The sequence below is a fragment of the Diaphorina citri genome, unplaced genomic scaffold (assembly GCF_000475195.1).
Source record: "Diaphorina citri unplaced genomic scaffold, Diaci psyllid genome assembly version 1.1 scaffold939, whole genome shotgun sequence".
Taxonomy (NCBI): domain Eukaryota; kingdom Metazoa; phylum Arthropoda; class Insecta; order Hemiptera; family Psyllidae; genus Diaphorina; species Diaphorina citri.
In genome coordinates, this window is record NW_007378370.1 from 90,792 (window position 1) to 109,923 (window position 19,132).

The following is a 19,132-nucleotide window of genomic DNA, read 5'->3' on the forward strand; positions in this document are numbered from 1 at the left end:
GGTAGGTAGCGCCTTGACCACTACACCACCGAGGTAGGTAGCGCCTTGACCACTACACCACCGAGGTAGGTAGCGCCTTGACCACTACACCACCGAGGTAGGTAGCGCCTTGACCACTACACCACCGAGGTAGGTAGCGCCTTGACCACTACACCACCGAGGTAGGTAGCGCCTTGACCACTACACCACCGAGGTAGGTAGCGCCTTGACCACTACACCACCGAGGTAGGTAGCGCCTTGACCACTACACCACCGAGGTAGGTATTCCATACCTCGGCTGGGATTGAACCCACGCCCTCCTGTTTACCAGGCGAGCGCCTTGACCACTACACCACCGAGGTAGGTAGCGCCTTGACCACTACACCACCGAGGTAGGTAGCGCCTTGACCACTACACCACCGAGGTAGGTAGCGCCTTGACCACTACACCACCGAGGTAGGTAGCGCCTTGACCACTACACCACCGAGGTAGGTAGCGCCTTGACCACTACACCACCGAGGTAGGTAGCGCCTTGACCACTACACCACCGAGGTAGGTAGCGCCTTGACCACTACACCACCGAGGTAGGTAGCGCCTTGACCACTACACCACCGAGGTAGGTAGCGCCTTGACCACTACACCACCGAGGTAGGTAGCGCCTTGACCACTACACCACCGAGGTAGGTATTCCATACCTCGGCTGGGATTGAACCCACGCCCTCCTGTTTACCAGGCGAGCGCCTTGACCACTACACCACCGAGGTAGGTATTCCATACCTCGGCTGGGATTGAACCCACGCCCTCCTGTTTACCAGGCGAGCGCCTTGACCACTACACCACCGAGGTAGGTAGCGCCTTGACCACTACACCACCGAGGTAGGTAGCGCCTTGACCACTACACCACCGAGGTAGGTAGCGCCTTGACCACTACACCACCGAGGTAGGTAGCGCCTTGACCACTACACCACCGAGGTAGGTAGCGCCTTGACCACTACACCACCGAGGTAGGTAGCGCCTTGACCACTACACCACCGAGGTAGGTAGCGCCTTGACCACTACACCACCGAGGTAGGTAGCGCCTTGACCACTACACCACCGAGGTAGGTAGCGCCTTGACCACTACACCACCGAGGTAGGTAGCGCCTTGACCACTACACCACCGAGGTAGGTAGCGCCTTGACCACTACACCACCGAGGTAGGTAGCGCCTTGACCACTACACCACCGAGGTAGGTAGCGCCTTGACCACTACACCACCGAGGTAGGTAGCGCCTTGACCACTACACCACCGAGGTAGGTAGCGCCTTGACCACTACACCACCGAGGTAGGTAGCGCCTTGACCACTACACCACCGAGGTAGGTAGCGCCTTGACCACTACACCACCGAGGTAGGTAGCGCCTTGACCACTACACCACCGAGGTAGGTAGCGCCTTGACCACTACACCACCGAGGTAGGTATTCCATACCTCGGCTGGGATTGAACCCACGCCCTCCTGTTTACCAGGCGAGCGCCTTGACCACTACACCACCGAGGTAGGTAATTACCACTCGTCTCAAAGAATTTTCTTGTGTCCCTACAAGGGACCCAGCACATCATGCCGCACAGTGAAATAGGTGTCCTGCAACTTTTCTTGAATAAGTTGCAGTATGTCAAGGCCTCTTGGTTCTCCCAAAAAGTTTGAACCCAAAACTACAACTAGTTTCCATAATTTCCAAAATACCGGGTGGTATGACCTCACTGTGATATGTTGTTCTGAGAATGATATTTCTTTTGAACCATCTTCTATTCATTCTTCGCTTGAATTGTTTATTTCAAGTTTACCATGTCTTTCCGCTCGGACAGAGGTAATTTTAATTATAAACCACCTCAACTGTTTTGTATGATTTTAAACACATACCTCGTCTTACCCGTTTCTTGTGCCTTCAGCTAGTTATGTCTTCATTGTGCTCTTACTACAAGTATTTAGATACTATTAGACTATTCTCAGGTATACTTACCGTCAGATGGTAACGTACTGTCTTTTGGCTTCAATTAGAAACGGGTCAGGTTCATTGTCAATTGGTTTTGAATGAGTGATTGCTCAAGACTGCAATTTGTTTTTGCACGCCTAATTAGACAGTTTGGAAATCTGTTCTTGGAGACAACTCTGGAAGGAAGAGGGAGGTTTCTTTTCCCCATTAGGATAGGACTTCCTTTTTCAAGAACTTCACTAAGTATCGAATAGATTATTATGACTGAAAACTGAATACACACTAATCTTATTCCAAAATAATATCTTGAGTTTTGGATTGATTGAGCGCGAAAGAGCTCCTTCAGAAGAAGACTACCACATGACGCCAGAAAAAAAGGTCTTATCCCAAATCACTTGACTATTTGTAGGCGTAAGAAATACTTCTTGAAATGGTTAGACTTTAGCTATCACTTTACTATCAGTAGGCCCTATGTAACCTTTAGCATTTCTTGGAAATGGTTAGACTTTACTATCAGTAGGCCCTCTGTAACCTTTAGCATTTCTTGGACCAAATCAGATCCAACTTTATCAACCCCAGTCCGCACACACTACTATGTAATTTCTTCCAAGTTACCAAACCTCTTGCACATTGGGCTTTTGAATTACCACTCGTCTCAAAGAATTTTCTTGTGTCCCTACAAGGGACCCAGCACATCATGCCGCACAGTGAAATAGGTGTCCTGCAACTTTTGTGTCCCTACAAGGGACCCAGCACATCATGCCGCACAGTGAAATAGGTGTCCTGCAACTTTTCTTGAATAAGTTGCAGTATGTCAAGGCCTCTTGGTTCTCCCAAAAAGTTTGAACCCAAAACTACAACTAGTTTCCATAATTTCCAAAATACCGGGTGGTATGACCTCACTGTGATATGTTGTCCTGAGAATGATATTTGTTTTGAACCATCTTCTATTCGTTCTTCGCTTGAATTGTTTATTTCAAGTTTACCATGTCTTTCCGCTCGGACAGAGTAATTTTAATTATAAACCAACTCAACTGTTTTATATGATTTTAAACACATACATACCTCGTCTTACTCGTTTCTTGTGCCTTCAGCTAGTTATGTCTTCATTGTGCTCTTACTACAAGTATTCAGGTACTATTAGACTATTCTCAAGTCGTATACTTACCGTCAGATGGTAACGTACTGTCTTTTGGCTTCAATTAGAAACGGGTCAGGTTCATTGTCAATTGGTTTTGAATGAGTGACGAGTGAAATGACTTGGAAGTGTGATAGTATTCTTATGTCATTATTTGCTTTACGTTATGTCAGAGTTTGTGATGTCCATATCTAGTGTTAACACGTCGACTGCAATATGGAACGACCTTGCCAAGCTGTCTTTGATAGGATGCATCAGCTGAAAGAAAATATTTGAGCTTCTTGTGGTTTCCTTTATTTTAGGTCTGAATTTGTTTCATTTTATTTTGTTGAAAACCAAATAAGTAGAGGTAACTTTGAGCTTTGAAGAGGGAGAGATACATACTCGTACCTGGGTTCCTCTATCATTAATTATCTCTCCCATTTTATTTTTTGTCACCCTGCTTACCTGTCTTCTCTCCCTTTCTTTTTTTCTTTCTCTCTCCTCCTCCCTCACATTCACTAACAGTCTGTTCTCTTTCACGTACACCATTTCTCATAGGTTCCTCTATCATTAATCTCTCCCATTTTATTACTTTCTATTACCCTTACGTATAGGGAACCTATACAAGGTAATGAGAAAGTATTGCAATCGGTCCAAATTTTCAAAATCGACATGTGAATAGTTAATCACATGTGATTTTTTACGCCGAATCGAATGGTGCTACTTTTAGCACGCTCTGACTTACAGTTGAGAAGTTGCGGGTTCGATACTCCCCTGTGTCAACAAATTTCCTTTTTATTTGTGAACCATTAACAAGTAAGCATGTGAATAGTTGATCCCATGTGATTTTTCACGCCGAATCGAATGGTGAAACTTTTAGAACTGTCCGACTTACAGTTGAGAAGTTGCGGGTTCGATACTCCCCTGTGTCAACAAATTCCCCTTTTAGTTTTTTATTACTTTTTTGTTTTTCAAATACGTATTCCGCAAATGTAATAGAAAGTCGTGTGATGTTCACACCAGATTTTTTTTATTTTTTGTCACCCTGCTTACCTGTCTTCTTCTCTCCCTTTCTTTTTTTCTTTCTCTCTCCTCCTCCCTCACATTCACTAACAGTCTGTTCTCTTTCACGTACACCATTTCTCATTCAGGACTTCAGGAGTCACTGTGTTAACAATGAAGAGTATTTCACAAAGAACATGAATCAAGGTCTGTTTGGTTATTGATTTGATAACTGGCCAATACATACGTGATGCACCTCAATACGACTGCGGCAATAGATATTACGAGCACTCTTCAGAAACGTGAAACTGTTCGATGATAGCACATTTTGACCAATGTTCTAAAAATCTAGGTCATTAATGTATGACACTATAAAAGTGCTTGCAATATTTGACCCACGTTGACGTACATGTGAGAATTGTAAAACCTAAAGGGGTTGCCTTTTTGTAGAGAAAATTCCGTGTTTTAAAGACGGACTGGAGTTCAATTTCAATCAAGCACTGTTATCCTGTTGTTTACTTTCCTCATCCTTATTCATCAACTGTATAATAGGGCTTGGTAAATAAAAATATGTACACAGATAGTCATATTCATATCTCACTCATAAATCTCCTGATGGTAAATTTATGAAGGTTTCTTTGTGGGAATTAATCAAATTCGTACTTATCTTTTTAATAGTGCACAAATGAAATTTATTTTTTTAGCAATATGCCAGATGGGTGACTGAGTAGATAGGTATTGTATAGGTAGTTTTTCCTCTACTCTAAAGTCTAAAGGGTCTATTAACAGAATACAAATGGATAGACAGACAGCTTGAGATCTTTGAATCGAGTTTGAATGTCAATCAAGCACTGTTATCCTGTTGTTTACTTTCCTCATCCTTATTCAGCAACTGTATAATAGGGCTTGGTAAATAAAAATTCATATCTCACTCATAAATCTCCTGATGGTAAATTTGTTCTAACCGGAATGTAGGATAAACCCCTTTACTTTTTTCCCCTGGAAAACAAAACAGATTTCCTAGAAATGATTGCTTTATATCTGGATTATCTCTTCTCAAGTCACAAGAATAGATTAGCTGGTTTCTGTTCTGTCAAGGTCTAGGTGTTGGGTAAATACCTAATCTAGCTCAAGTTAAACATTAGAGGTGGCCAAATTAAATTAAATAAATTTCAACACCTCAGTTCAAGTTCTTTATGAAATTACGAATCATTAACACCAAGATATGAACAATTGATATGGCGTGTACGTGTAAGTTATAAAGATTAGGTAAATACACCAAATATTACGGGCCAAAAGTAGTCTTGTACTTGAATTAAAATCCTCAACTTGTAGTCATTATCGTGTTTCTTTAGATTGTTAATTTAAATGTGAACTCTCATGTAAACCGGCTGATGGTCACTCTCGTGAGAAACCACGTGAAAGGTGTACAATACGATTATTTTCGGGTGTTGATATCGGTAATGTTTTAATCTTGCCATATACATTATACTTATAGGGGGTTTATTTTGTCACATTAGAGTCATTTGATAAGCAGTCGACTAAATATCTCAGCAAGCGGACATTATTTTAACTAATTCTCAAATTATTTCCATTTCCAGGACCATCACTGAGCGGCAACAGGATTCAAAATGGCGTTGGTGTCTTGGGCACCGAATTTCATCAGAGACAATGTTCAAGTTGTTCTCAATGAACTTGTTGACTCAACTTGTAGTCATTATCGTGTTTCTTTAGATTGTTAATTTAAATGTGAACTCTCATGTAAGCCGGCTGATGGTCACGCTTGTGAGAAACCACGTGAAAGGTGTACAATACGATTATTTTCGGGTGTTGATATCGGTAATGTTTCAATCTTGCCTTATACATTATACTTATAGGGGGTTTATTTTGTCACATTAGAGTCATTTGATGAGGAGTCGACCAAATATCTCAGCAAGCGGACATTATTTTAACTAATTCTCAAATTATTTCCATTTCCAGGACCATCAGCACTGAGGCGGCAACAGGATTCAAAATGGCGTTGGTGTCTTGGGCACCGAATTTCATCAGAGACAATGTTCAAGTTGTTCTCAATGAACTTGTTGAAGGTACGTTCTAAGTTAAGTCACCCATCCAAACACGCACCTTGCCCGATGTTACTTAACTTCAATGAAGAGATGCGTGGACTGTGGAGTTAGAGGAATTCACCATATTGTCGATAATTCTGCGTTGCCAGTAAAAGGGTATTTACCTACAATATCTACCTACCAACCTAACATGTATGTATGTGTCACATGAAATATTATTTACAGATCATAATTATGTCTGATAACCTCCCAAATCCTTGACCCTAACGTAATAGTGAGTCAAAAAAAAAATCAGGATTATAACCAAATTTGTCAGATTAAATTTGATCTGGGTTGTCGAACTGTTGAAACATGTGTCAGGATAATTCTGAGCTCCATATCAAATTTTGAACTCTCAGAATTTCAATACCTATGGCATGTACGGCATTCAAAAAAACATAAGCTATAACTTCACCTGATATGTGCAATGCGGCAAAGCCGCTGGCTACTGTCCTTTCGATCTGTAGATCATTATCAGTTAATTACAATACACAATAGTAAGTGAAGTAAAACCAAAACAATCATTAAACATTATCATCAGTTGACTGACTCGTAATTGCAGGTACCTATCCCAATTTTAACCCTTCCTTACAGTCTGGTAAAGGATGTTCGAAATGCATCCGAATAACCATCATAACACGACATTGATTGATGTGTTTTAGATATACCCCTTTTGTCTTACCCAATACGTTCACCTCAATTAAAAGGAAGTACCCAATGATATTAACTCCACTCGTCTCAAAGAATTTTCTTGTGTCCCTACAAGGGACCCAGCACATCATGCCGCACAGTGAAATAGGTGTCCTGCAACTCCTGGTAAAGGATGTTCGAAATGCATCCGAATAACCATCATAACACAACATTGATTGATGTGTTTTAGATATACCCCTTTTGTCTTACCCAATACGTTCACCTCAATTAAAAGGAAATACCCAATGATATTAACTTATTGTATTCCAAATCACGTAGACTCTTTACAGTTTACACAGTCCAGAATTGATCAACCACTTGTGTTAATCCAATCTTACTCCCGGTACTTCGTCATCACTACGAAATGCTTTCGTAGGCGTAAGAAATACTTCTTAGACTTTAGCTATCACTTTACTAATTACTATCAGTAGGCCCTATGTAACCTTTAGCATTTCTTGGACCAAATCAGATCCAACTTTATCAACCCCAGTCCGCACACACTACTATATTTCAAGATCTACGACCTCTAGGTCAGAACGAGTTGTTCCTTACAAGATGATAAACAAGCTATACAATGGTCAATCGGTAGCAGTTCGATATTAACTTATTGTATTCCAAATCACGTAGACTCTTTACAGTTTACACAGTCCAGAATTGATCAACCACTTGTGTTAATCCAATCTTACTCCCGGTACTTCGTCATCACTACGAAATGCTTTCGTAGGCGTAAGAAATACTTCTTAGACTTTAGCTATCACTTTACTAATTACTATCAGTAGGCCCTATGTAACCTGAAAAAGTTAAAATTCCAAATCAGCAACAAGCCAACACGGCATGTAGTTTCTAACATTCCCCATTAAATTTAAGGTAAAAAAAGTTAAAATTCCAAATCAGCAACAAGCCAACACGGCATGTAGTTTCTAACATTCCCCATTAAATTTAAGGTATTTCTAAATACCGTAGATCTGTGTGTATTTGAATATTTGCTTACATACTCGTGTGTATTACAAACTGAAAGAGCACACGGAAGTACAAGGGAAAATAATGGTAAACTCAAACATTATTAATGTTTAAGACCAATAAAATCTTGTATACAAGATGGTGGGTACCAAATAAATTTGTGTTGGTCAATAGAATTTCTTTCCGTGAAAATAGTCTGCCAAGAGGTGTAATTCATGTAGAATAAGATACACCGGAATAACTGTATTACCGTGTAGGTAATAGATTCATAAGGAACTTGTGACTTTCATTATCCATAATTATTTCCGCACAAGCCAAACTTTTGGCTTTGAAATCAGGAATCAAATAGATTCATAAGGAACTTGTGACTTTCATTATCCATAATTATTTCCGCACAAGCCAAACTTTTGGCTTTGAAATCAGGAATCAAATTGAGTGTGGGTTCCCGGTATGAAGTATAGAAATTTATTAGTCTTGCGTGGTCATTGATGCTTTTCCTTGGAACTAACATGGTCCAATGGGGTGGCATTGAACTTGACTATCAATTAACACAAAGATGATAACTAACGCCTTCAATACTATCAATCATAACCAAGGTACAATGTTCCCACATGGCAGGGATTGTCTGGTGCTTCAGTCTAATGTGGGATGGCCGGGATGGATTGGTTCCAGAACCCTTTTCTGATGCAAGTCAAATGAAGGTTTCTTTGTGAGAATTAATCAAATTCGTACTTATCTTTTTAAAAGTGCACAAATGAAATTTATTTTTTAGCAATATGCCAGATGGGTGACTGAGTAGATAGGTATTGTATAGGCAGTTTTTCCTCTACTCTAAAGTCTAAAGGGTCTATTAACAGAATACAAATGGATAGACAGACAGCTTGAGATCTTTGAATCGAGTTTGTCTACTTTCCGAAATGAAAATTTCATTTGTCGATTCATCTTATAACTTCGTGATATCATCAGTAGTATGTAAACAAAAGCTTGACTGGAGAACCAGCCTACCTTGTTTTATGGAAATGCGGTCACCATAATTCAGATAAGTACTCTGCAGCACCAAGTTGGTTTCAGGTATTGAAAAGTTATCACTGTATAACACCGGATCTTCTGAATGCCAGTTTTTTTCTTGTGTGATTGCATTTTATCAACATTTCACAGATTTTTTTTCGATGGATTTCACAATTTTGGCCATACAAAAATTAACCTATACGATATGTTAGCAAGGTCATAGGTTAACCTGTGAGAAGCTAATTTTGAAATGACTTTATTCTGTTTCAGACAAAGAAGTAGACAAATGGCTTCTGAATGTCAGTTTTTTTCTTGTGTGATTGCATTTTATCAACATTTCACAGAATTTTTTTCGGTGGATTTCACAATTTTGGCCATACAAAAATTAACCTATGCGATATGTTAGCAAGGTCATAGGTTAACCTGTGAGAAGCTAATTTTGAAATGACTTTATTCTGTTTCAGACAAAGAAGTAGACAAATGGTTTCTGATAAGCAGCAACTCCTCCTGGCTTATCATAGGTACCCTAGTTGTCTACCTCGCTTTTGTGCTGCACATAGGACCCAAATATATGAAAGACAGAAAGCCCATGAACATCAAATACATCATCCTAGCGTACAATCTATTCCAAACAGTATACAATGCATGGATTGTATCCAAGGTAAGTCAATGATAATAATTATGCTCGGATTCTTTGATCAAAAAGGTTTTGGACTTGTCTGCTCTACTTAAAGGCACTCAGTTATGAGCTGAAAATATTCTTTTGTGTCCGCAAATATTAGTGAACTTATCTCAAGAATTACGAGCTTACTTTGATAACTGCTAACTAGCGGAGGCAAATGCCACTCTACCTATGTGTTTAAATTCCTAGAATTTTAGGATTTCAAGATCTACGACCTCTAGGTCAGAACGAGTTGTTCCTTACAAGATGATAAACAAGCTATACAATGGTCAGTCGGTAGCAGTTCGTCCAAGGTAAGTCAATGATAATAATTATGCTCGGATTCTTTGATCAAAAAGGTGTTGGACTTGTCTGATCTACTTAAAGGCACTCAGATATGAGCTGAAAATATTCTTTTGTGTCCGCAAATATTAGTGAACTCAAGAATTACGAGCTTACTTTGATAACTGCTAACTAGCGGAGGCAAATGCCACTCTACCTATGTGTTTAAATTCCTAGAATTTTAGAATATTGTTTTTCTTCAATAATTCTGAGTTCCATATCAAATTTTGAACTCTCAGAATTTCAATACTTATGGCATGTACGGCATTCAAAAAACATAAGCTATAACTTCACGCACCTGATATGTGCAATGCGGCAAAGCCGCTGGCTACTGTCCTTTCGATCTGTAGATCATTATAGAATTTTAGACCAAAGAGAATACACTTGATAATGTTTCTGATTAGCTGAATTTTTTATGATCTTAGACTGTGCATAATTAAGCTCAAAAGTAAAAAAAAACTCCCTTTGTGAAAAGTTTCGCTGGAAACTCGTCTAGTCAAATAACCGCGAAATAACATCATAGAATCATAGATTTTAAGTAAAAATAACATCTACTGAAAATAATAGGTAATGATAATATAATATGAAGAAATCTGACGTTATTTCAATATTTTCTAGAAATTCTAGAATCCAAACCGGACTTTTTAACCTAAATCGAACATATGTAAGTCGCGAGCCATCATCGTGAAATACCCATTTATTGAAATGGATTGATCAATCGTATAAATTTCAATTAACACGTGTTTCCTTTTTCACTGTTTTTATCCGAGTTGTTCGAGAACATGTAAAGAAAACAACAGAGATTTCAAAATCGTTGAATAGTGTCACAGATATATGATAAAGTAACATTATAATTCTAACTATTTACAACTAATCGCTAGGTACCTAATATCTTTTGTTATCAGTTATCACTAGGTACTATGGAATAATGTATTTCCAATCTGCTTGATTAAACAATGTACTCTCATACTCTAGGGATACTAAGCGCCGAAAAATCGTGAACTTTAGCCTCGCCGAAAACAAAATTTAAACCTCCAAATTAGTTTGCTTAGCACAAGGTTGCCAGTAAAAGGGTATTTACCTACAATACCTACCATACGAGTATGTATGTGTCACCTGAAATATTATTTACAGATCATATGTCTGATAACCTCCCAAATCCTTGACCCTAACATATTAGTGCGTCAAAAATGAGGATTATAACCAAATTTGTCAGATTAAATTTGATCTTGGTTGACGAACTGTTGAAACATGTGTCAGCTCGCTGTTCTGTATGTTATTTGTCAAGTGTTGAACTGTCATCAAGTATGATGTCTTCATATCTTTATCATTGTCTACGATGTGATGTCTGCAGTTTCTGCCATCAACTCACTAGAGAATTTCAAAACTTTGTGAAGTTTTTATGGGAATTGTTGCTAAAAAGATTTGCAAATACTAAACACATGCATATATGTATGTAATATGTATAATAAAATCATTACAATAAAGTTTTCTCTAAATTTTGCAGCTATCTCTAAAGCCTTGAGAATTAAAATCTTCCTGTACACATCAAGTTGGTTTTCTTGTAGTACTACGAACTTCCTCTCATCGCTGCCCTTTCTGCCTACATATTGTATTTTAATGTCTCGATGTTAGCTACTTTTCTTTCTTCTTCCTTCTTTCGTGTCGAAATTTATGTAGAGATTTTGATCCAACTAGTCTAAGTATGTACATATTGATTACTTCATAATATAATTATCATTAGCGAATAGTGAATCCTAGTAATACACTTTAAGCTGTAGCTTTTTGATGCAAATGTCAGTAGATCAGTATAAAATATAAATACTGTAAGACCCAAAAGTTCCTGCCCAGCCTTTACACTGCTACTAAAAGCATGTTCGGCCGGACTAACCAAATGAGATATATCTCCACATCTTGAAGAATCGCACACAAGTGAGCCCTTTTGAGACATACTGTACATTATTACACTTTCCATAATTATATTAGAAATTAGAACATAATTAATAGAAAAACTATTAGAAGCCTTTACCGCAGATAAAATATTTGAATATTGAATAATTAATATTGAACAAGATTCAAAATATTAAATAATTAACAAGTAGATATTCAAATGAGTTTCCGTATGTGTCGGAAGAAATCCCACTACGGAACTACCACCAGGTGATATTGCTAAGTAGTTGTATCCTTCATCGATTTTTCCTATGACAACTTGAACTATAAAAATTATTAATATTAATCCATTAATTAAGTGGCAATTCGTCTACATATTTTTCATTTACTTCTTCTCTTCATCTGGCAACGTGTTTTGATGGGTACCGAATATGTTTATGATTGAGGCAGCTTTGTTTAAAAGTTTTTCTGTTAATAGTTGAATATCTCTTGCAAATGAAAGAAAGTGCTTCTGGTAACGTTCTTCAAGAAAGCTTGATAGGGACCAAAGATTAGATACAAACATCTTGTAGATAATCCTAAATTTGCCGTCGCGTCGCATCATTTGATTTTGATTTGTCTTTTGGTGAAACACAACAGACCCGATATACCGAGATACAGGTTCTGTCACAAGGTCTAATTTTCCAACAAGACTTACTATTTTTCTAAAATGGAATCTCAACGAGTGAAGACATTGTTGATTGTTATTGATCAAGTTCTACTGATGGTCTCCGGAAGCAACCGATTTCCTAAAGAGAAAATATAGCACACACAGATCAACACATAAAAATAAATATTTCAAGATGTAATTCCCTCATGTATGTAGTACACTTTAACAATTGTCCTGAAAAAGGTTAAACCGCGGATCCAAGGGGCAATTACAGCGCAAAGATCAGGTCGTTCTAATTGATTATGTTTGATGCAAGATAGGTTAGTAACACCGTAATAATCATACGATTACCCTACCTATTTATCATGTTTTGTTCCCCTCCAATTACCTACTGAGCTGAAACAACCGATGATAAATGTAAATGTCTAAGCCGGTGTGTCATAATACGTCGAAGCCGGTGTATCATAATACACCGGAAAAACCGGTGTACGTCCATTAAAGAAATTTTGATTTGTGCGGCATATTTTCAACATACTTGTTATTATGAAAATATGGCAAAAGCCAAAATCTTCATTGAGTGGATAGAATACAGAATTAAGATAAGATAGGAAGGCAGGACAGCTTTCTTTGCGAAAAAACGTCTCAAAGATACTATACTTGGTAATTCCCTCATGTATGTAGTACACTTTAACAATTGTCCTGAAAAAGGTTAAACCGTGGATCCAAGGGGTAATTACAGCGCAAAGATCAGGTCGTTCTAATTGATTATGTTTGATGCAAGATAGGTTAGTAACACCGTAATAATCATACGATTACCCTACCTATTTATCATGTTTTGTTCCCTTCCAATTACCTACTGAGCTGAAACAACCGATGATAAATGTAAATGTCTAAGCCGGTGTACACCGGAAAAACCGGTGTACGTCCATTAAGGAAATTTTGATTTGTGCGGCATATTTTCAACATACTTGTTATTATTAAAATATGGCAAAAGCCAAAATCTCCATTGAGTGGATAGAATACAGAATTAAGATAAGATAGGAAGGCAGGACAGCTTTCTTTGCGAAAAAACGTCTCAAAGATACTATACTTATGAAGTCATATTCATACATCTTATAAAGACGGGAAAGTGGAAACACAGTCAATGTATGCATGAGGGCTCCCCCACGTAGTCATATTCATACATCTTATAAAGACGGGAAAGTGGAAACACAGTCAAAGTATGCATGAGGGCTCCCCCACGTGGAAGAAACATACCTTTTGTTTTAGCTGACCCTGTCCTGAAGGAAACACATATTGGTCCGGCTGTATCTACTTACGACATTGTAGACAGTAAAACTAAAACACAGTTCAGTATATCCGCCTACCGCACGAAAAACCTCAGTTATTCTCACGATTCTCCCTTATTAAAGTCATATTCATACATCTTATAAAGACGGGAAAGTGGAAACACAGTCAATGTATGCATGAGGGCTCCCCCACGTGGAAGAAACATACCTTTTGTTTTACCTCACCCTGTCCTGAAGGAAACACATATTGGTCCGGATGTATCTACTTACGACATTGTAGACAGTAAAACTAAAACACAGTTCAGTATATCCGCCTACCGCACGAAAAACCTCAGTTAGTCTCACCTACAAAGACATAATCTGACCCATTTCGAAATTACATAGTAACCATAGTAACATAGTTTCGTAATGGATAATTGATAATGAGTTCTCACCTACAAAGACATAATCTGACCCATTTCGAAATTACATAGTAACCATAGTAACATAGTCTCGTAATGGATAATTGATAATGAGTGAAAATCGAATGCTAGTTTGAATATTAATCGGTTTTGACATGAAATCCCTTTGTCATGGTCAGCTGTCATTATGTAATAACCACAAGACTTGCTTACAGTAGCATAGAATCTTAGATTCATATTAAATTTAATAGAATCTTCTTTTAGATTCATATTTTCTGCTGATTCATTTGATACTTCAGCCCTTCTCTTCCCTGTTTGTTTCATTGTTCCGAATTCATATTTAATAGAATCTTCTTTTAGATTCATATTTTCTGCTGATTCATTTGATACTTCAGCCCTTCTCTTCCCTGTTTGTTTCATTGTTCCCATGCTTGTCAATTGACAATACTGTAAAAACATGGATATTTTGCGAATCGTATTAACAATAGACTGATACTTTTTCAAAGTACATTACCAATAGATACTTTTTCAAAGTGCGGACTGTATAACGCTGAAAGTAACCTCCTTTGAAACTTGTCTCTCACATGTGATCGTTTTATTTGGTTTCAGGTGTTCACCACAGACAATGCTATTCCCTATTTGATAAATCATTGATAATGAGTGAAAATCGAATGCTAATTTGAATATTAATCGGTTTTGACATGAAATCCCTTTGTCATGGTCAGCTGTCATTATGTAATAACCACAAGACTTGCTTATAGTAGCATAGAATCTTGGATTCATATTTAATAGAATCTTCTTTTAGATTCATATTTTCTGCTGATTCATTTGATACTACTTCATTTCTCTTCCCTGTTTGTTTCCATTGTTCCATATATTCTCTGCTTTCATACATTTTTCTATAACCCCTCAACTTCATCTCCTAGTTCCCCATTAGTCATGACAGGTGAGACATGACCTTGACCAAAACTTTGAACCACTTATGTCTTAATAGTTACTACATCTTGCTTTCATGTTTACCAAGTCCCTAACTATTGTTGAATTACGATCATTAGAATCAAGTCCAACTTCATCTCCTAGTTCCCCATTAGTCATGACAGGTGAGACATGACCTTGACCAAAACTTTGGACCACTTATGTCTTTATAGTTACTACATCTTGCTTTCATGTTTACCAAGTCCCTAACTATTGTTGAATTACGATCATTAGAATCAAGTTTCGGTCAGAATTGCTTAGATAATAAATGAAATAATGATAATGAATAGATCTCATTTGATTTACTTACTTTTTGTGCCTCAAATATGTTGGTATATTTATGTTCTTTGACTTTTTTTTCTGGATACTCTTGATTCCTAAATCGAGATATTCGTATTGAAGTATTGTAAAAATTCATCTGGTTTTATTGCTACTTCGAGATCCATCATGAACGAGTTGTTGCCGACATGAACATGAGGATTTAAAAGCGAGCGAAATCAGTTGATCTGGTCAGTGACATGTACAATTAAGAGCTTACTAGCTTAGGGCATAGCATGAACGAACTTCAGGCTTCAAGACCGGTTTGGCAACATACTGGAGAATTTGAAGTTGTTGCCAATATGAGGCTTTAAAAGCGAGCGAAATCAGTTGACCTGGTCAGTTAAATGTACAATTAAGAGCTTACTAGCTTAGGGCATAGCATGAACGAACTTCAGGCTTCAAGACCGGTTTGGCAACATACTGGAGAATTTGTTTTTTGGATCGGTTTACCTGAGTGTCCGGTCATTGCTTTTCCTATGTTTATATCCTCTATAATTGCCCCAAATGTCTCCCATGTCAGAAAATGATCGAGTTGTTTCAATTAACAATATTTTTTAACGCCAAGCTTTCTGTCAAAGACCTTTTTATGTTACCTTCCTTCAGGGGGCTAGCGTAGGGAAATGGCCTAACGGTCAATGTCCCAAAATTGGCAAACAACATTCTTTTTTGCAGCCCGACTGAAATGAAATATTACATATACTATAAAAGCTCAAATACTTCGGTATAGTTATATGCAATTTATGAAATTCTGACTCCTAATGAAGTCTAAGGCATTAATTCTACGCATATTTTCCGTCCAAACTATTGACGTAGGTAGCTCTCCTTACTATCAAAGTACTAAGTAATATGCATGATGTCTGAATGCAATTATGTGTAGGCATCTACCCGATCGGTTTACCCGAGTGTCCGGTCATTGCTTTTCCTATGTTTATATCCTCTGTAATTGTCCCAAATGTCTCCCAAGTCAGAAAATGATCGAGTTGTTTCAATTAACAATATTTTTTAACGCCAAGCTTTCTGTCAAAGACCTTTTTATGTTACCTTCCTTCAGGTCGATTTTCTACATTATTCAACGCATCGTTTTATAGCTGTTGTATTCTGTTTGTTGTATAGCTATCCAAGTACTAAAGTTGCCTATTTTAGGTATTAATCTAATCAGTAGAATATTGAATTTTATTACTTAGTCAATATTATAAAGTTATAATTGTTGTGTAATTTTCTTTTCGTACTAATGTAAATGGGCAGGTTCTGAAGACCTTGACCATAAATTACGGTATGTTACAAAGTAGCTATCTGAAATGCCTACATAGTACCTGTATTATGTCCGTAGCTGAAACTATTCGTCTAGTAACTTCCATTCTGGTTAGCCCATTAAGTGTCGATACAATGTAGCAGTGACGTGACAAAGTTACATGTAGAAGCAGAACTTCTACATCAACTTCTACTTTTACATATCAGCATATCACTGAAGTACCTACTTGGTAGGTAATTTGTTTACCATTGGAGGATGGGATTTATTTCACTTACATAGTTAAATGGGAACCATTGAATGAAGAGCTTGGAAAATAAGACCCCTTGATAATGTCACCAAAGTGTCGATACAATGTAGCAGTGACGTGACAAAGTTACATGTAGAAGCAGAACTTCTACATCAACTTCTACTTTTACATATCACTGAAGTACCTACTTGGTAGGTAATTTGTTTACCACTGGAGGATGGGATTAATTTATTTCACTGACATAGTTAAATTGGAACCATTGAATGAAGAGCTTGGAAAATAAGACCCCTGGATGATGTCACCAGGACATCACACTTGAAAGCAGCATATTATAAGCATGACTCTTCGTTGTTCAGTAGGAAATAAACTGTGGAAAAAAGATGTCACCAGGACATCACACTTGAAAGCAGCATATTATAAGCATGACTCTTCGTTGTTCAGTAGGAAATAAACTGCGGAAAAAACCAAATGAAAATATTCAATTCTTGATCGAACGATTTCACCCTAAAATGCAAGCAAATGACATTCTTTCTTCAGATACCAGACACGAAATACATTCTTTGTTTAAATATTTGCTTAAATTAATGTCACCAGGACATCACACTTGAAAGCAGCATATTATAAGCATGACTTTTCGTTGTTCAGTAGGAAATAAACTGTGGAAAAAACCAAATGAAAATATTCAATTCTTGATCGAAGGATTTCACCCTAAAATGCAAGCAAATGACATTCTTTCTTCAGATACCAGACACGAAATACATTCTTTGTTTAAATATTTGCTTAAATTAAGGAGTAAAATATAGCAGTGATCCACTGTCACCTGTATTTCAACCTTCCACGAAATTTTCTCTCTTTAAGGTCCTCGAACCCTTGAACTCCAAATATGGCTATTTTCCTTAGGTTAAGTGAGGAATGTTGTAATACCTACCTACCGTTATGAATGGACCTAGCAACCTACGATAGTAATGCCCTTGTTAATTAGAGATAGAAGATATTAGATAGGTACCTACTTAGATATAGGTATGCCATGCTTAAAGAGTACATATTTTGATTTATATTAGGTACTATATTAGGTATAATTTTGATTTATATTAGATTTATATTAGGTGATTTAAGTATATTAGGATTTATATTAGGTACCAAATAGATACAATATCACGCGAAAGGATATCACTCTCACATCTGTCGTGCTAATTCTGAATCCCTATATGAACCTTTTTTTTTTCTTGGCCTTTTCTCCTGAACAGACGGGCTCGGCGTTTTTTGTCAGCCTCTCAACCAAACCACTGAATAAATCTAATTTACTGTAATAAAATATGCCAGATTGCCAGATAGCGGGCGTTTAAGTACTAGTAATTTATCTATGTGGGTACCATGCACATTGTACATACATATGATTATTGCAAGTTGGTGTCAGCTATCAGGTACTTCTGATCACTCAGTTATCATCTAGAATTAATAACGACAAGGTTATACCGTCAGTTTGAAAAAATATTTTTCTTCCTCGAAACATTGATCACTTCCTAAATAAAATTAAAAGGACAGTTCCTGGTTAATTTTTACGTGTCAAATATGAACCAAACATGAATGTTCTCTTATCGCCCGCACACTAACAATATGCTTGTCAATTGACAATACTGTAAAAACATGGATATTTTGCGGAACGTATTAACAATAGACTGATACTTTTTCAAAGTACATTACCAATAGATACTTTTTCAAAGTGCGGACTGTTTAACGCTGAAAGTAACCACCTTTGAAACTTGTCTCTCACATGTGATCGTTTTATTTGGTTTCAGGTGTTCACCACAGACAATGCTATTCCCTATTTGATAAATCATGTAGCAGTTCTAACATCCGTAGGAACACCTCATTGTGGTTGTCATTTTGTTTAAGATAAAATGCCACTTGAGAATTGTTCTTCAAAGACTGCGGACAACTTGAGAGGGTAATTATGAAGAAATAAATCATAAGTATAAAGGACAAAGGTGACAAAAGTACTGAGCAACCTTAGTGTCATACCTCATCAGCTCATTACTCAGCTGTTCTATCCACACATTTTGGTACTTCGTCATCACTACGAAATGCTTTCGTAGGCGTAAGAAATACTTCTTGAAATGGTTAGACTTTAGCTATCACTTTACTATCAGTAGGCCCTATGTAACCTTTAGCATTTCTTGTTCATCAGCATACGAAGATGTCGTGGAAAATTATATTGTTTTTGTTTACTCGCGTTTTTAAAAATCCAATTCCAAGACTTGCGATAAAT

The 19,132-nt window shown here is 37.5% G+C and overlaps 1 pseudogene; it reads left to right on the top strand.

Moving 5' to 3' along the window:
* LOC103513209 overlaps positions 1-19,132 on the top strand; it is a 33,858-nt pseudogene that overhangs the window by 4,849 nt on the left and 9,877 nt on the right.